Source organism: Chiloscyllium plagiosum, unplaced genomic scaffold (assembly GCF_037043375.1).
Source record: "Chiloscyllium plagiosum isolate Xiang-an unplaced genomic scaffold, Cpla_swu_hap1 HiC_scaffold_12, whole genome shotgun sequence".
NCBI lineage: Eukaryota > Metazoa > Chordata > Chondrichthyes > Orectolobiformes > Hemiscylliidae > Chiloscyllium > Chiloscyllium plagiosum.
In genome coordinates this window covers 43,036,558-43,057,184 of record NW_028270150.1, presented here as the reverse complement: position 1 = coordinate 43,057,184, position 20,627 = coordinate 43,036,558, and the positions used below count along the sequence as shown (strand labels likewise).

Below are 20,627 nucleotides of genomic sequence, written 5' to 3'. Positions count from 1 at the left end.
ATAAAAATGACAAACAGCAATGGTCCCAAAACAAATCCTTGCGGAACACCGCTAGTGACGGCACTCCAAGATGAACCTTTGCCATCAACTACTACCCTCTGTCTTCTTCCAGCCAGCCAACTCCTAATCCAAACCTCCAACTCACCCTCAATGCCATACCTCCATATTTTTTGCAGTAGTCTACCATGGGGAACCTTATCAAGCGCCTTACTAAAATCCATACACACCACATCTACCGCTTTCCCCTCCTCCACCTCCTTAATCACCTTCTCAAAGAATTCAATAAGGTTTGTGAGGCACGACCTGCCCTTCACAAAACCATGCTGACTATCCTTGATCACATTATTCCTATCCAGATGTTCATAAATCCTATCCCTTACAATTCTCTCTAAGATTTTGCCCACAACAGAAGTGAGACTCACCGGCCTATAGTTACTAGGGTTATCTCTACTCCCCTTCTTGAACAAGGGAACCACATTTGCTAGCCTCCAATCTTCTGGCATTACTGCTGTAGACAACGAGGACATAAAAATCAAGGCCAATGGCTCTGCAATCTCCTCCCTTACTTCCCAGAGAATCCTAGGATAAATGCCATCAGGCCCAGGGGACTTATCTATTTTCACCCTTTCCAGAATTTCCAACACCTCTTCTCTACATACCTCAAAGCCATCCATTCTACTTAATTGTGACTCAGTGCTCACATTGACAACAATGTCCTGTTCCTGATTGAATACTGGCGAAAAGTATTCATTCATGTCTCCCCAATCTCTTCAGCCTCCACACGCAACTTCCCACTACTATCCTTGACTGGACCTATTCCTACCCTAGTCATTCTTTTATTCCTGGCATACCTATAGAAAGCCTTAGGGTTTTCCCTAATCCTTCCAACTAAGGACCTTTCATGTCCCCTCCTTGCTGCTCTTAGCTCTCTCTTCAGGTCCTTCCTGGCTACCTTATAACTCTCAATTGCCCCAATTGAACCTTCACGCCTCATCTTTACATAGGCCGCCCTCTTCCATTTAACAAGGGATTCCAATTCCTTATTAAACCACGGCTCCCTCACACGACCCTTTCCTCCCTGCCTGACGGGTACATACTTATCAAGGACACTCAATAGTTGCTCCTTGAACAAGCTCCACATATCAATTACGCCCTTGCCTTGAAGCTTACTTTTCCAAGCCACACATCCTAAGTCATGCCTCACAGCATCATAATTTCCCTTCCCCCAGCTATAACTCTTGCCCTGTAGTGCACACTTATCCCTCTCCATCACTAGATTAAAAGTCACCGAATTATGGTCACTGTCCCCAAAGTGCTCACCTACCTCTAATTCTAACACCTGGCCTGGTTCATTACCCAGAACCAAATCCAGTATGGCCTCACCTCTTGTTACAACATTTAAAAGACACTTGGATAAATACATGAGTAGGAAAGGTTGGAGAGATATGGCCCAGGAGCAGGTAGGTGGGACTAGTTTATTTTAGGATTATGTTCGGCCTGGACTGGTTGGACCGAAGAGCCTGTTTTTGTGCTATATGACTCTATGACTCAATAACTAGCACAGGCCACTGCCATCCATGCCAAGGTTGTACAATTGACCATTGGGTTTTTATTGGCCAGAGGTGCTTGAGTTTGTTCTTCAAGGAAATTTGCAATTTCTCCTGTGAAAAGTCAGCAATCTTCTCCCAGCCACAGGATAGCACTGCGTGGGAACACTAGACCAGGCAAAGATATAGGGAAGACAGGCACTAAAGGAAAGCTCAGTGGTAATTAATTGATATATGTATGCAATGTTGATTCATAAATTGGTTTGGGATATTTATTTTGTGGTGATTTGTGTCTTTACATTATGGTCAAAAAGTATGGTGCTGGAAAGGCACAGCCAATCAGGCAGCATCCGAGGAGCAGGAGAGTCGATGTTTCGAGCATAAGCTTTTCATCAAGAGCATTCCTGAACAGATCCTCACCCTCAATAACTTCTCCTTCCAATCCTTCCACTTCCTCCAATCCAAAGGGGTAGCCATGGGCACCCAAATGGGTCCCAACTATGCCTGCCTGTTTGTTGGATGTGTGGAACAATCCATCTTCTGCAGTTACACCGGCACAACCCCTCACTGTTCCTCCGCTTCATCGATGACTATATCGGCGGCGTCTTGTGCTCCCACGATGAGGTTGAATAGTTCATCAACTTTACCTACACCTTCCACCCCGACCTCAAATTCACCTGGACCATCTCGGCAACATCCCTCCCCTTCCTGTATATCTCCATCACCATCTCTGGTGACTGACTAACCACAGACATACACTACAAGCCCACCGACTCTCACAGTTACCAAGACTACACTTCCTCCCACCCTACCTCCTGTTTAAAAAAAAAAATCCCCTATTCCCAATTCCTCTGCCTCCACCGCATCGTTCCCAGGATGACCAATTCCACCTCAGAAAATCCCATATGGCCTCCTCCTTCCACGATTGCAACTTCCCTTCGTAACTGGTTGACAATGCCCTCCAATGCATCTCCTTCACTTCACGCACCACTGCCCTTGAACCCCACCTCTCCCAAAACAACAAGGACAGACCCCCCTGGTCCTCACCTTCCACCCCACCAACCTCCGCACACAGCGCATCATCCTCTGCCACTTTAGCCACCTCCACACGGAACCACCACCAAAGATATGTTTCCCTCCACACCCCTATCAGTGTTCTGAAAAGACCATTCCCTCCGCGACTCCCTCGACAGATCCACACACCCCACCAACTCACACCCCACTCCTGGCATCTTTCCCTGCTGCTGCAGGAAGTGCAAAACCTGTGCCCACGCCACTCCCCTCACCTCCATTCAAGGCCCCAAGAGATCCTTCCACATCTGTCAGAAATTCACCTGTACCTCTCTCAATGTCATCTGCTGCATCCGTTGCACCCGGTGTGGACTCCTCTACATTGGGGAGACAGGACACCTTCTTGTGGATTGTTTCAGAGAACATCTCTGAACCCACCAACCCCACCGCCCCACACTTCAACTCCCCCTTCCACTCCACCAAGGACATGCAGGTTCTGGGCCTCCTCCACCGATGAAGGGCTTATGCCTGAAACATTGATTCTCTTGCTCCTCAGATGCTGCCTGACCTGTGCTTTTCAAGCACCATACTCTTGACTCGACTTCCTTTTCATTATGACCAATCAGATGTTGCAAAGGAGAATAGCTATTGAATAGTTGGTGAATGGGGAATTGGATTGCCCTACTGTTGTTGCAGCTGGATGAGTGAATCATGGGAAACCCGACTAGAAAGAGCTTTGTAGTGATTGTAACCAGGTCAGCATGGTGGACCTTATAAAATATGAGTTCCCTGATTGGCACTGTTAATCTGGTCCACTCAGAGAGCCCTGGCTGACAGATATAAGGATGAGTGTCAGAGGTTCTATTCACCCTGAGAGCTGGTTCTGAGGAAGCTGGACCAGTTACAAGGACTCAAGGCTAACTTGATGATGGGATACCAGCCTCTGTGGAGTTATTTCAGAGTTGTATTGGTTGTCTCTTTCCTGCCTCATCATACTCCTCTTCTTTCACAAGATGGTGTGGGGAATAATTGTGCTGCCATGATGATGAGATAATGCAGTAAGTAGCAAATCACCATGAATCATTGCCCCCCCCCCCCCCCCCCCCCCCCCCCATCCACACGCACACATACACACGCACACTCAAAACTGAGCTCAGTCGGGTACTGTAGGATTCCTCTTGAGCAATCCAGGCATCAGAAATGTGATGTGTTATGAAGCATGTGGTCATGGGGATAGATTTTGTCATCCAACAGCCAATTTTGGTTAGTCAGGATGGTTCAAATGCAGATGGCAGTGATGGCCACACCTTAAAGGCACTACAACCATCACTAGGATATCGGGCATTGACCTGCATGATACTCTGCATGTAGTCACACGCCAGCTGGACACTGAGGGATAGAATTCAATTGCTGTATAACTTGACAATACACAACCCACATAGTTGTGCCTATACTAAAAATTGTCATACTGCATCCACCTTTTAAGGATGCATTCTTGGTCTGCCGGCTTTTCTCTGAAAAGGTAATGAATACTACTGAGCAGAATTTGAAGAAAAGTATTCTTGACCTCTTCTTCATGCATTCAGAACTGTTACAAATTGCAGACTATCTCATACAAAGACGAACTACTACCCAACCATGACAGATACATTTCCCAATTATCTCCTAAAACTCGCCAACAGACATCCATCTTTCTGGAAGCAGAAGGCGCAAAGCAGTAGGCATGCTTCCCCCAGTGGAGAACCGCAGATTAATACATCCTTTCCTCCACTGAAGAGATGACTTAAATAGTAATATGAAGAAACAGAATGAAATCTCTGGGATTCTGGGAAAGGTGACTAGTCAAGTCTCTTTATACAGAAATAAAAATATTAAATTACTCTTCAGGCAGCCACTGTAGGAAAGAAACAAACTTAGTAATTCAAGTCAATTTATTTTTCTCTCTCCACTGATACTGCCTGAGTTGCTGATTATTTGCAGGTTCCACAGGAATCTGCTTTTCTTTATAAAAAATCCTCTTTGTTTTTTCTTATTTCTCTTTCACTCCAAACATTGGGCATGATAAGCTGTAGCTGCCTCTTGCACTATTTACCAGATTCCTCTCTGCTTTGCCTCACATCATGACACAAGCCTTGTTCTATTTTCACTCCACTCTCTCAGCATGTGGAAATTCTCAGCCAGTGAAGAGAAAGGAGCAGAGTTATTATAATGATGCATTCTCACAGCCAATAGCTCAGTTCCTGACACATTGCATACCTCAGAGGTTAGGTTAGATTAGGGATCTGCATGTGGCTGGAGATTGAACATCACTGGTTATCATATCAATATCATATCAATATAAACTTTGTTCTCCAGAAAACTCAAACACAAACTTCAATGAACCATTTTATTAAAGGAAGTTAATGGGCATTTTTCAGGCCACTGGGAACTCTGAGCAGCCTGCTGGAGAGCTCATGCATGATGTGTGGAACCTGTGTGGAAATGACACAAGACTTTACATAGGGCAATAGCTCATTTTTCCCAATGTGGAACAAATGGTCAATTCCATAAGAAATACAGCAGCATCCATCCTACTGGTACGGTGGCACAGTGGTTAGCACTGCTGCCTCACAGCGCCAGAGACCCGGGTTCAATTCCCGCCTCAGGCGACTGACTGTTTGGAGTTTGCACGTTCTCCCCGTGTCTGCGTGGGTTTCCTCCGGGTGCTCCGGTTTCCTCCCACAGTCCAAAGATGTGCAGGGTCAGGTGAATTGGCGAAGCTAAATTGCCCGTAGTGTTCGGTAAGGGGTAAATGTAGGGGTATGGGTGGGTTTCGCTTCAGCGGTTCGGTGTGGACTTGTTGGGCCGAAGGGCCTGTTTCCACACTGTAATCTAATCTAATCTAATCTAATCTGGTATATCCTTGACAAATATACAACTCCTATTCCAACAAAAGCTACCACCATGGAAGTTCAAATGAATGCTATCATGGGTCTAGGCTATTACTGAAAGAGACTTTAAGGTCTCCTCTACTCCAGAACTCTATTCTCCAGCAGACCACTCAAAAGTGTGAAGGTGCTGCTCCAGGAGAGTAGCCTTGATGAGAAACCTGCTTTTCTCTTTGCAAACAGCAAGTTTGCTTCCCAGGAAACCATTCCCATAGTGCCTTTCTGTCAGTTTGCCAAGTAGATAACAAGTTTGGTTTTGTATTTGTATTTGACATTAGCATTTTATGATGAAAGCTCATGATATGTTACAATTATTGTTTGGAAACTTGAGTTCTGAAGGGGACAGAAACATGTACAGCTTTAAGTTTGATTTGTATTTCTATATTGTGTTGTTTAAGAAGGGAAAGGGCATTGTTTTAGTTTCATTTTTAAGTTCTGAGAGTGGCTTCAGGTTGTCAGGACCTGTGGTTATGCATATGTAAAAGAACTTTAGAGAAAAACAACCTTGAGGAAAATATTCAATTACTTATAAAACAAGGCTAGAAAAGAGGAAATACGTTGTGCTATAAGGTGTTCTACAATATCGGGAGACAGAGATTGAAAAAAGTTATTTTAGAAAAACAGAACCATCTAGAAGGTTAGTAAGTGGGCAGATTTCTTCCAGAGGGGAGCAAATGATTGAAAGAAAAAAATAACTATAATAAGAAAAATGCAATTTTGGTAGTTTTCAAAACAATTATTACAGATGATAAGTTCCAAGTGGCTTAGACATTAGTAAGAGGCTTTCCAATGTCAAAGTGCAAGTCATCCTTCAAGGTTATTAAACGCATGTATTTCAGGAACACAGGTAGTAAGTTACCAATTTGTTTGAAGTGACATTAACTAAAGAAAATTCATTAAATAATGGCGGAGATCCATCAGAAAGAAATCAAGGAAGGCCATGCCAACTGAAGAAGGAACTTTAAAGTGGACACAGGGTGATCCTTCATTGAGGTTTGAGTGTCTGTAAAACTATTGTTGAGGGAAAGATTGTATAATTTGCCAGAATCTTATAGGGATCTTAGCAATGTGGGCAATGGTGGGATTTATGACAGAATCAGATCAGAAGTCTGACAAGCTCTGTCTTGATGAAAGGAGCATCTCACTCCATCCTTTATACTTTTGACAAGTGACATGGTGATTTTCTCGCAAGCTGCTAATTAAGAGGGTTTATTATTGCTTGTTAAATGTCTTGTTAATAGTCCAACTCACCTCATTAGTAAGTAACTTCCTATCTTTCCATCAGCACTGAACAAACTAAATGTTGAAAAACCAAACAAGGAAATCAGAGCAGGTAGCTGGCAATGTCACCTCACTGTTTGCTCTGAAAGACATCTGCATTGCATCAGATCAAATAATATCTCGGGGCAAAATCCACAGCACCAGACATGTGCACCTCTCATAGATTGGCATTTGTCTAGAAATCTGACATTTGCTTACTCCTCGTGACCATCATCACACCTCTCCGAAACACTTGCAGGCCAGTCTTGAAGCACAGATTTTATTGAAGGAAGCATTGGCAATTAGCATTGAAAAGCTGCAGCAATTACACTTTCCAGAAGCCAATGAAAGAGGGTATCTTAAAAAGAGAAGCGATGATTAACAATGAAAGCAAATACAAGGTCTGGTAGCATTTGAGGAGAGAGAAACAGTTAATGTTTTTTAGTTGAATATGACTGTTCTTGATGGTGATGAATGAGACTGGAATTCATTACATATTTGACCTGCTCCTTGATGAGCATTTACTGCCACCCCCTTCTGCACCACCCCAGCCCTCACCCCCTATCCTCCTTGTCTTCTTCCTCCTGAATTTGCTGGTTTGCAGGTCATAGCAAGAACTGCTCCATCATGATGACAAATTTGAGGAGAATGCAGCAGTTAATCACATTGGGCTTAATGTAAAGCTGCTCCAAAATTGTCCAGGTGAGGGAGATGTCGCTTGAATATCCAAATTATTTCTTTATGATAATCCTTCTGGCTGCATAGGTGTCTTTATTGTCCTACTTTGCAGCTTTCCACTTGTTCTGAACTAACGTAACGATGCCTGGGAGCATAAACCCTCATCATACAAGAGCCGCATATAACATAGGCATCTGTTTAAATAAAATAGCATGGAGGAGTAGCGCAGAATGAACGGATTGTGACTAGTTCTATCACAGGAGACACAGAACTTCTTATATACTGCCTGTGATCACAAACTTATTGTAAGTTGAGGGAGTGGACTTCCTTCTAATTGATAAATATATCATTGTGCTGATTTATGCACACAAGGTTGTGAGTACAGTCGGTGGCAGCTTGCACAAAGGGGATGTCTGCCATGCAAGCTAAACTTCAGTCCTTTCATTCTGTTTTCTTCTGTCAATAAGGAAGGAATTGCTTTTTCATTCATCAGCATTGTTTCCCATCCATGATTGTCTTTGAACTGAGTGGCTTGCTAAGTCATTTCAGAGGGCAGTTTGAGAGTTAACCATCACTTAAGGCCAAAAGTCAATGTTAACCACCCCAGGTAATGAAGGCAAATTTCCTTCCCTAATGTTCATTAATGAAGAAAATGCATGTTTACAACAATCACTGATTGTTGTATCATCAGAACTGCAGACACCAATGCACAAAGGAGTTTGTCATGTGTCACACCAGGCCATTAAACTGCCCCCCAACTAAGAGTGATGAAATCAAACTCTGTAAGAGTGAATGTGAGTCCATGGAGCATGAACCTGCTGACATGATAACTGTCATCATTAATAAAACCAGCTTTATATTCCAGGCTTTTTAAAAACCTGAACTGAAATTTTGCCAGGAACCATAGTGAGATTTGGGTGATGTCTCCATAACATTAATCTGGGCCCCTGGACTATTAGTCCAGAAAGATTACTACTACACTGCGACCACCCTTTGTAATTCCTTGATGTCGAGAATCTTGATGATCAACCTGATACATTTATGCACTGTGAGCTGAAATGTTACAGCCTAGAATGTTGACCTTGACAGCCACAGGCAGTGCTGTCCATGCTCTGATTTAATGTAGCAGTTGTTGCAGTAGCAGCTGACATAACTTGTGTTTAACCTCCTTAGTAAAATAAAGCGGAAGTAAGAAAATTGTTCCCTGAAGACCCTCTGTGGAATTGGCCTTCCATTCGGTGGCTTTCTCCTCCCTCTTCTGGTTGCTTATTTTGTTGTGTGATGTTTTCTTTGATGCTCCCAATCATATTCTACATGCCCCACAGGTCATCCATTTTTGCAGCCAGGCAATTTGTGAGGCTGAAGCGAAAATGGTGAATGCATCCTGCACACTGTACATAATCTTCATTTGTGTTATTTTCTGACTGCTGTAAACATGAACCTAACACACACAGTACCTATTTCACTAAAAGTGGCACTTCTGACTGGAAATATATATTACATTAATTGCATCATTTCAGGACCTCACAAAATATGTGTTACAAGACCAATTTATAAATGGTAAAGTTTGAACAGAGCATTGCTTTCCATCCTGATTGGATGCTCCTCCCCCAGCAATCACAATCTGGCCCAATTCAATGAATGAACTTACAGGTATGAACCCCAACCACACTTAATATGTAGAGAATTAAAAAATCTATTCTTTTCGTGTTGCTCTTAAAACGTTTTTTGTCATTTTTATAAATGTAGTCTTTTCATCTTTAATTTCTTACCTTGTATTTAATCCAGATTTCTTTTCTTCTGTTCTTTTTTAGTTTTGTAATTTTTCTTTTAGCTTAGTGTCTTCATTTCCGGTTTTGTATTTCGATCACTTTGTTTTTGATTTCTTCCTATGGTCTGTGTTTTTTCTTCATGTTATCTCTCTATTTGCACACTTTCCTGTCCTTCACACTTGTCCATTTGTTGTTCTTGTCCAGTTGGTTGTGATTACCTTCGGTTTAATGAGCAGCTGCCTGCCACAGATTCTCGAGGAAAATGAACGTGCTATGGTACGGAGAGACCTGATTGTATCTAATACTCATGAAACTGTTTGAGAAAAACGCTGAAATCGAGGGTGCACAGCTGACAAAGTACAAGCTTCAGCTTTGCATTGTGTTCACAGTAAATCCTTAGTTGTTACAGTTAATATTTTGCCAATTTCTGAGTGATCTAACATTTTCCCTTGTTTTGCTTGCAACATATTTTTGCCATTATTGGAAGAAATTTTTAAATCGTGAAAATAATCTACACTATTTACAACAAATTGACACTTGCATCAACCATTATTATTATAATCATTTGACTTACATTGAAATATGACTTGCAACTATGACAAACCTAAAAACTTAGTGAAAAATGTGTGCAATAGCTAAACATTTAAAAATAAATTTTAGAGTACTAAACTGTAACCACGTCATATGTTGTAATTAATGTGCTTTTACACAAATACCATGGTTTTACCTGCATGCAAAAAAAACTGGTGAAACTGCCATTTGTACTCACTGAAATTGTGTAAAATACACAGAGAGAACTGCAGCCATCATGTGATGGAATTGTTAAATAATGTATTTTTTTTCTTTATTCTTTCAAGGGGTAGGGCAGTTAAGAGTCAAAACATTATGAGTCTGCAGTTATATATTGACCAGACTGGATTTAGGTGACAGTTTTCTTTACCAGAAGAGCATTAGCTAGGCATTTACAACAATTTCTAATAGTTTCATGGCCAACATGTTGAGAGAAGCTTTATTTGCCAGAATTTGAATTGCATCAGAGCTGTTATGAGACTTATATCCAGAACATTAGCCTGGGCCTCTGAATTTCTCATCCAATGGCATCTCCACGAAGGCACCATCTCAGGAGGCACCCATAGTCAATTTTTTGCATACGTAAATGTCATTTACATAATAGAAGGCAATCATTTGGCCCATCAAGTCTATGCCAGCATTCAATAGAGAGATTTTTACAGCACCATTCCCCATTCCATCCCTGAAATGGAAATTTTATTTGTATCAAGTGTCAGTTTTTATTGGTTGCTATTAATATGTGCAAATGTTCTATTTTATCTGGGCATAAAGCTAAGCACCAAGACAAACACAGAAAATGCTGAAAAAAACTCAGTAGGTCTGCAGCATCTGTAGAGAGAGAAATAGAGTTAACATTTCAGGTCCAGTATGACTTTTCTTCAGATCTTCAAACCTTAAAGACAAGGCTGACATATTTGCATCCAACTTCATCCAGAAGTTACTTGCTGGAGGATCCCTGACATCTGACTTGTTCTTGTAGACACTGTATTTATCTTTGACAGCACTTTCCAAACCTCCAGCCTAGGAGGACAAAATTAGTGGATTCATAGGAGCACAATGACTTGCAAGTTCCTCACCAAATCGTACACCATCCTGACTTGGATCCATATCGTTGTTCCTTCACTGTTGCTGTGTGAACGTCCTGTAACTCCCTTTGTAATGGCATTGTGAGTGCCCCTATACCCCAGGGTATGCAGCAGTTCAAGAAGGCAGCTTACCACTACCTTCTCTTATGTTTGTTTACACATGGAGTGTGGGCATCGCTGACTGACCAGCATTTATTGCCCATCCCTACTTGCCTTTGAGAAGGCAACTAGACATAGGCAATAAGTACTGGCCTCGCCAGCAATATCCACACTCCATGAACTAAAAAAAGACTAAAAGTTTACAATCATGCTGATAAACTAGTGATAAGTTTGAAATGTAAATATAGATGAAAGAACCAATTTTTCAAGACAAAACAACAGAAAAGGATAAGAGAAAGGACTGTAAAAATACAAGCAAGTGAATTTACCAATAATTATCATATACAGAAATCTTCTAATGTCTAGATCACAAATGCATTGTTGGAGACCTGGGAGCAATTTGCTTCCCAGCTCTGTCTGCTACAGTTATTGTCTGGTCTAGTGAAACCAAGAACAGGGATGAAAACTTGTATGTGTTCTTTATACATTTTCTCCTAATAGTGCAATGATTGGAACAAGATCCTAGAAATGAACAAATCTGTTAGTGATGTGTTTCAGTGTTACATATACTGTCTGCACATTCACATGATGAGAGAATCTGAGTCTAGTGTTGCTTTCTACATAGTTAGCTGTACTGCATTAACTTTGAAATTCTTATGTTTTTTGTTCACAATAAGAAGCTGCAGAATTAAATCCAGTGTACTTGAAAAATCTAAGAAGTGACCAGCTGAGACTTGACTAATAATATAAAAGGTAGTATTTACTTTTAACTCACTGCAGAACATGCATTTTGACGCATAAGTCTTAATAGAAGTCAAATTCATTTTTTTGACTAACATTTCTGTTGATTTTGCTTTTTCAACTTAGGGTACAATAAACAGAGCTGATGCAACAGTATCAAATGCTTCATCATAATTTTTGACCCGTTGACTGCTTCTAAAAAAATAAACTCAGCTATTTTCCATATACATAGTCTACCTTGTATGTGGAGAAAATATTTGAAATTACATTCAATATTTAGAACTACAACTTAGCCTAAAATAGGTAGTCCTTAATGTATGTGTCCACTGTCAAACATTACCCCTAATGCTATGAAATGGAGAACCCAATGCAGAACTGAGCTGCAGAAGTTGTAGAAGCTGCAGAAGAATGAAAATTTCAGGTCAATCCCTTGACTTGCTGAATACCAATGCTTAGCCTTGATTCGGAGATGCCGCTTAGCCTGGCAGTGAAATGACAGCCAAAATTGATCTCAGACCTCTCAACTAGAAGGATACAAATTTGAGCTATATTGGAAGGCTGCCAGAAACCTTTAAAAGGTTCCAATATAAATTAGCATTTTCAGTAGAGGAGCAGGAGAAATGAGGAAATATTGTGTTTTTAGACAAATCTGATTATTCTCCTTTACTTTTCATAGTTTCATAGTAATAGAAACAGGAGTAGGCCATTGGCCTGCTCCACCATTCATTAAGATCATGGCTGATCTCTCCATCGTCTCAGCTCCTCCTCCCTGCATTATCCCCATAACCCTTAATTCCCCTGCCATGTAGAAACTCATCCAATTGTATCTTGAATATATTTAAGGTAATTGCCTCTACTGCTTCCTTGGGCAGAGAATTCTATAGATTCACTACTCTCAAAGCAGTTCTTCCTCATCTCTGTCCTACATCTACTCCCCTTAATCTTGAGACCATGTCCCCTAGTCCTAGTCTCACCCACCAGTGGAAACAACTTGCCTGCCTCTATCTTATCTACTCCTTTCATAATTTTATGTACTCTTATAAGATCTCTTCTCATTCTTCTAAATTCTAGTGGGCGGCACGGTGGCACAGTGGTTAGCACTGTTGCCTCACAGCACCAGAGACCTGGGTTCAATTCCCGCCTCAGGCGACTGACTGTGTGGAGTTTGCACATTCTCCCCGTGTCTGCGTGGGTTTCCTCCGGGTGCTCCGGTTTCCTCCCACAGTCCAAAAATGTGCAGGTCAGGTGAATTGACCATGCTAAATTGCCCGTAGTGTTAGGTGCAGGGGTAAATGTAGGGGAATGGGTCTGGGTGGGTTGTGTTTCGGCGGGTCGGTGTGGACTTGTTGGGCCGAAGGGCCTGTTTCCACACTGTAAGTAATCTAATCTAATCTAATCTAATCTAGTGAGTACAGCCCCAGGCGGCTCAACCTCTCCTCATAAAGTAACCCTCTCATCTCCGGAATCAACCTGGTGAACCTCCACAGCAATGCCTCCAAAGCCAGTATATCCTTCCTCAAGTAAGGAGACAAGAACTGTGCACAATACTCCAGGTGCGGCCTCACCAATACCTTGTACTTTTAAAACTTGAATTAATTAAAACTTGAATTGTCAACCATGTCTCACTCACCAGAAAATCGAATCCCAACACCCTTCAGACTCATCAAACCCTCGGTCTGACCCCATAGCAACCCAACTTCATTTGATCTCCCCCAACTTGACTCGTCCTAACAGCCCATAATTCATGCAATTTGACCCTGTGACAAGTCCTCACCCAGTTGTCACTCACACTACCAACCACCTACCTGTCAACCTACATGGGGGAAAATGCCTATTTCTTTGTTCACATAAAACAAGAATAGTCCAATCCAGCCAAGTACTGTCCCATCGGTCTAATCTCAGTCATTATAAAGTCCTAGAGGTGTATAGATTGGAAATAGACCCTTCAGTCCAACCCTTCCATGCCGACCAGATATCCTAACCCAATCTAGTCCCACCTGCCAGCACCCGACCAATATCCCTCCAAACCCTTCCTATTCATATACCCATCCAAATGCCTCTTAAATATAGCAATTGTACTAGCCTCCACCACTTCCTCTGGAAGCTCATTCCATACACATACCACCCTCTGTGTGAAAAAGTTACCCCTTAGGTCTCTTTTATATCTTTCCCTGCAACATGACCTCCCAACTCCTGTACTCAATACACTAACCAATAAAATAAAGCATACCAAACGACTTCTTCACTATCCTATCTTCCTACGACTCCACTTTCAAGGAGGTATAACTTGACAGTGCTATTAAGTAGCAGCTATACAATGATGATCTGTTCACCGAAGCTCAGCTTGGAGTTTGCCAGGGCTGCTCAGCTCCAAATCACATTACTGCCTTGGTCCATACAGGCACAAAAGAGCTGAACTCCAGAGGTGAGGAGATAGTAACTGCCTTTGACATCAAAGCACCATTTGACCAAATGTGGCATCAAAGAGCTCTAGCGAAACAGACACTCCAAGGAATTCAGAAGGAAACCTCCAAAGGCTGGATTCACATCTAGCAGAAATGAAAATGGCTGTGACATTAGGAGGCGAATCATCTCAGCCCCAGAACACCACTACAGGTGTTCATTAGGGTATTGTCTAAGGCCCAACCATCTTCACCTGCAAAAATCGTTGATAGCGTCCCTCCAACATACGATCTGCAATGGTAATATTGGCTGATGACTGCACAATGTTCAGCATCGTTCATGACTCTACCATCTCCAACAAGAGATTTTCTGAAATTCTTCCCTTTCCATTTAATGACATTGCAGTCACTGGTCAACATTCTGGAGATTACTATTAATCAGAAGCTGAACTGAACTGATCTGAAACCTAACCGTATATTTACTGTGATTGACAGAGCTGGTGACAGGCTGGGAATTCTATTACAAGTGAATCACCCCCTGACTATCCACCATTTACAAGGCACTGGCCAGGACTGTGATGGAACACTATCCGCTAGCAAGAAGTGTTTTTTTTCTATAGTTAACAAGTGGAGCAGCAGGTGTTCAAGATATTTTGCTGATTTCAAGACTTTTTTCTGAACAAACTAGTGCCTGTCAGAATGGGTGCATGAATAGACATTCCCCATGGAATGGAGCATGTCTTGGAGAATAACCCATTCTGTGTAACCTCTGTTTAAGTTGCCAGAAGAGAAGGGGGAGGTGGAGTAAAGATTATTAATGGGAGGTAGCAAATCCCCAACCTTACCCACAGCAAAGCTGTTGGGCATCAAAACTCCACTTCAATACAAATATTCGCAGTGAAAGCTGCTACCTATTGCAGTCACAACATCAACCAACCTCAGAGCAATAAGTCTACCTGCTCCAGAGGTGTGTAAAAACACGTCTGTAATGCTTGACCTAATCATAGTTGGTCAAAATTTCTCCTTAGTCAGGGGTCTGTGTTCTAAGATTAGAGATTGTTTCTCAATTGTAAGATTTTGTTTCTGAATGTATTTTTATTATCAGTTCCAACACTAGGCTGTACTCATGGTTTTGAAAGAAAGATGTGTTTGTATGCATGTTTTTTGTGTGTCCTTTATTATCAGCAAAGCCTTACTGTTGTTAAGAAAAGCTGAGTCCTTTCCTATCAGTAAGTGTAGCTGTAACTGGTGAACGTCTGACTTTTTCTTTGGAACTGAACCCTTGTAGATTTTAAAGTTCGCATAAGAACATATCATTTTCCATTATAACTCTTCATTATGACCATAGTTTTTCACATGGATTCCTTAAAAGAAGTACTCTCCTACTTGCATCAAAACCTGCCCTAATCTACATTCTGTACAACCTGATCATCAGAGTGAGGCAGCCTTTTGTCACTAAGTGTATGGCAAGCTGCTGAAGAAAAATTGCATGAGGAGAAAGAGGAAAGAACGAGCTAACTTAGACATTAATTTTCTTGCTGACAAGTCCATGAGAAACTGATACCAGTAATCACAATCTCAAATACACATTCACTAACACTCACACATCTTACTTTCCTTATGTCACCTACTGTCACAGCAACCTCTTTGATAGAATACAAAAAAACAAAAGTCACAACTAAATCAAATTAATATTCCAAACCAAATGTATAAATTCATTAATCAATTTTCACACAAAATTTAAGAAATTATCTTGTGCTTTCCCTCAGTGCCTTTCATTGTTCCTTACCTATACTGTTGCACCTACGCAATGTTAGGGGATTGGTTAGCTTAGTTAGCCAAACTGCTGGTTTGGTCAGTCCTGATGAAGGGCTTTTGCCTGAAATGTTGATTTTCCTGCACCTTGGATGCTGCCTGACCGGCTGTGCTTTTCCAGCACCACTCTAATGTGGACTCTGATTTTCAACATCTGCAGTCCTCACTTTTGCCTTATAATGCAGAGTGATACCAACAGCATGGCTTCAATTCTTGTGCTGGCTGAGGTTACTATAAAGGGATTTTCTACTCAACTTCTCCCCTTGCCTGGGGTGTGGTGACCCTTGGGTTAAACCACCAGTCATCCCTCTGTAATGAGGGAGTAGGACTATGGGGACTTACTTTCTACATAATGTGACCCCAGTCATGGCAGAATAATATGTGCCAAGTTGTTGACCTTTGCTAGGAAAAAATGAAGATTGTCTTGTAGGGCAACCTTGAATAACTCTGTCTTAGGAGACCTGGCTATAGTCTGCATTGACATGGACAACAGCAGTCTGTTCTGACTGACAGGCAACATCAACAGTACTGGCAGAATGGTAGGGGTGAGAGGACATATGCTGTCATCTTAAGAATGGTTGGCAAGTTCCTGCTCCATGAAACATTTGCTAAACCCAGAGAGGGTGCTTTTGCGATCCTAATGATGCGTTGAAGTCAGATTGCTTTGACACCCTGTGAACAACATGATTCTTAGCACTCTGAGTTTGCATAGCAGCAAGCTGACATTGCAGACCATTGTTCTAAGCTTCCACTGCAACACTGAGATGTTAGTTAGTTACCACTAAAAGACGAAGGGAGTGCTAATGCTGGTGAAGGAGAGATATAAGTGATTTTTAAAATATTCAGTCATGAATGTGGGTGTCGTTGGCTGGGCCAGCATTTAATGCCCGCCCCTAGCTGCCCTTGGGAAAATGGTGATGAACTACTTTTTTGAACCACTGTAGTCCATGTAGGTCAGTCCATAATGTCATCATAAAGGGAGTTCCAGTATTTTGGCCCAGTGACAGTAGAGGAACAGTGATATATTTCCGTGGCAGGATGACTTGGAGGGGAACTTGCAGAAGTGTGATGAGACTGCATCTTCCAACCCGATGACCATGAAAATGAAAGGGAGAAAATGTGTTCACTCTGTTGAAAACAAAGCCAACAAGACTCAAACAAATCATGGCTAGGGATGAGGTGAGAGTCTATAGAGGTGATGCTATGAGTTGCTGAAATCAATGTTGAGTCATTGAGGTTGTAAAGTGCTTGCATGGAAAATGCAGGGTTGTTCTTCCAGATTGTGTTGAGTTTCACTGGTACATTGAAGCAGGCCATAATGGAAATGTCAGCTTTGGTACAAGATGGTTCATTGAAATGACAAACATAATGGCCATGTAAATGTTCTTTTATTGTTCTTTGCAGCAGTGCCTCATGGAATCTATTTTTGATGACTGTGATATTCATTGTAAAAGGTGAGTACTCTCTTTTACAAACCATTGTTTTTGTTTTATGGTCTTTGTATCCTTTTTGTAAAGATATCCCCTAGGCATATCTAACTTTACTCCTGGAGGTTTCTCTTGCTTCCTACAGAGACTCATTTGTTAACTTTTTTTTCTAAGTATCATTGGCTTTGCTCTCTTTTCCTCGTCCACACTCATTCCTCCATGCCCCTTACTAGCTCTTTGATAAAGGTTTGTCTTTGAAGTGCTGAGCTTTTGCTGTAGGACAGGGTAAGGGTTGTTCAAAGCAAAGTGCTGCCATTTCTTTTGTTTATACTTTTTTTAATTATCATGGTAGAGAATAGTCTGAGTTATCAAGATGGTTATTATATGATAGCAATAAACACAACTTAATTATTCATGACTTTCAGAAGCTATACAGAATACATCTGCCTTCTACAAACGCTCATAGAGAATCCCCTGTTGCTTCCAAAACATTCTGTATGGCATCATCAAATTGGATAGTGCAATGTCAAAATTAATTCTTTCAGATCCTTTGCCTCATAGAACAATAATCACCTCTTCCTGTGCCTCTTTGCTCAATTCTGATTGATCTCAGTAGGGGTTTCTGCCTATGTTTTTCTATAAGAACTGCAGTTCTGCCTCTGAGAAATATTCTCCCTTTATATTGCCCCGACTTGTTATAAGACATTTTGCAAAAGCCTTTTTTTAATAAAGAAACTGCAGATTTACTTTAGTTCTCCAAAGAGTTTCATAATTTGCGAACATGAACCAAACAAAGCTGTGAACCATAATTCCCAATGTTCAGTAGTTCTGTTTGGACACACATATTGTAACAAAACCAAACCAGGATTTTCAACTACAACTGAAACATCTAAAAAAAGCAATGTTCTTTGAAGTGGAAATGTAATCAGTTCCTCTTTACTTGCAGAAAAATCGATATGTCCTGTCAAGCTTCTCCTCGGCAGAGTAAGAAAGCTGAAATATGTGCCAGGACAAAATGAACAAAATCGATCACTATAGCATCCCTGCCCCTTTGAGGGCAGGAGGTTAACAGCACGGCACAATACTTTCTGTTACTTGTTTCCCTTAAGACATTTTAATGTATTATCAATATACTGTACTGTTCTAAAGTTATATATTATTTTTCTCCACAGCATTATACATGGCTATATAACCAGGGAAAAATAATTATGCATAGCATATGACAATGTCTTCACATTTTGCTTTTATTTGTACAGTAAGTTTATAAGATTGTCTTCTAAAATAACTAACAATGACAATGAGTTAATCGCAATGTTATTCCTTTGATCGTAACCTGGCAGCTTATCCTAAGTAACTACACACTTATTTATAAAGTTGATGGATACTGATAAATGAGTCAAATGTAAAGTGGAGCAGATTTTGCTATCTGAAGCTGAAATTGCTAAGCTACATGGAGAAAACTAAATTTATTTTCAATACCAACAATTACTGGAAATAGTAGATGCCATTTTATAATGGGTCAGAGTGAAAGCCTTCTAACTGTGTGGTAGGAGCATTTAAAATGAAGCAGTATTTCCTCCATCCCCAATTTGTTGAAATTTTAAAATAGCTAAATGTTCACTCAGATGAGGTGGGAACCCCACACACCTGTGCAAATTATAGTCCTCCTATGTCAACACAACATTAAGGACATTTAGTAGCAAGTCAATGGTAGTGGTTATCTAGCAGTATGAACCTGATGCAACACTGGACAGTCCTGTATGGTATATTTGAGATTTCCCTCTGTGGGTCCACAGAGTGATCCTTTGTGCCCCACTTGAAAAATATAAACTTTTTTTCCCCAGATTCCTTCTCCTCACTAATTTATCATCATTCTTGAATTCTCCTTACAATTGTGGACTATCCTAGAATTCCATTTCCCATCTCTGATCCTGTCTTTCCTTAGGCCAGGCTGGCATGCTTCTGGCAGCCCGACTTCTGCTACTTTCCTGGCCACTTTGGTGGGGCTTTGCATAGTTATGTTCTAATGCGATCATGGTGTTAAGCTTGGCTATGTCTTTCGCTGCTGCTCCTGGACAGGCCAGGCACTTATTTTCCCAACTAAGAGATGCAATTTCCACTTTGGGAATGGCAAAATAAACATGGCTTAACCGCCACTACTGTCGAATGTATCTGCATCATCCATCTAATGAAATTAGTTGAATTAATCAAAAAGATAATTAGAAAAGAGGCATATTTAGGAATGACTGGAAGGTCACAGGCTTTGATATGATACTTGAGGTGGAAATGACAGGAGTTTTGACACTGACATTTACCCAAGAATTTTGAGAATTTATTATCAGTCTCATATCAGCAGTAATAGCAATTGAAGTCAATTTCAAAGGACATACTCAAAAGAGGATAATATTGAATGACAGTTTCTTACTTCTAATTTGCTTACATATTGATTAAAACATTGACATGTTTTTACTAGAAACAAAAGTAATTATTATAATGTTTATTTGATATATAGTTTAGTCAAATTTGCTGTTGTTTCCTTTGACTGATACACTTGCTGTTATGTATACCAAGATGATGAATCAGAAATCTGCAGAAATAAATAATTTCAAGCCCACTAGCTTCTTTAGTTAGCTCCAGAAAGCATGGCCTTTGTCAACAATGGATGTTCCATTTCTTATATCTATCGCACTGGATTTGTAATTGAACTTCCAAAGCAGACAAGTCAGAGGCATTAGAAGAAAGTGAGAACTGCAGATGTTGGGGATCAGAGCTTAAAAATGTGTTGCTGGAAAAGCGCAGCAGGTCAGGCAGCATCCAAGGAGCAGGAGAATTGACGTTTCGGGCATAAGCCCTTCTTCAGGAATGAGGAGGGTGTTCCAAGCAGGCTAAGATAAAAGGTAGGGAGGAGGGACTTGGGGGAGGGGTGTTGGGAATGCGATAGGTGGAAGAAGGTTAAGGTGAGGGTGATAGGCCGGAGAGGGGGTGGGTGCGGAGAGGTCGGGAAGAAGATTGCAGGTCAAGAAGGCGGTGCTGAGTCTGAGGGTTGGGACTGAGAAAAGGTGGGGGGAGGGGAAATGAGGAAGCTGGAGAAATCTGCATGCGCCTAGGAACCCTCCAACCACAAGGGATGAATGCAGATTTCTGCAGCTTCCTCATTTCCCCTCCCCCCACCTTTTCTCAGTCCCAACCCTCAGACTCAGCACCGCCTTCTTGACCTGCAATCTTCTTCCCGACCTCTCCGCCCCCACCCCCTCTCCGGCCTATCACCCTCACCTTAACCTCCTTCCACCTAT

General features: G+C 41.4%; 1 long non-coding RNA gene across 2 annotated transcripts in view; it reads left to right on the top strand.

Annotated features, from left to right (window-relative positions):
* Positions 1 to 20,155, top strand: part of LOC122555237 (uncharacterized) — a 44,810-nt gene extending 24,655 nt beyond the window's left edge. The window contains exons 2-4 of one of the 2 annotated variants that reach the window (XR_015758839.1): positions 9,400 to 9,471; positions 17,312 to 17,361; positions 18,281 to 20,155. This is a non-coding gene — a long non-coding RNA (uncharacterized LOC122555237). The remainder of the gene's footprint in view (positions 1 to 9,399; positions 9,472 to 17,311; positions 17,362 to 18,280) is intronic. The other variant, XR_015758840.1, reaches the window with a different exon arrangement.
* The last annotated feature ends 472 nt before the right edge of the window (positions 20,156 to 20,627 follow it).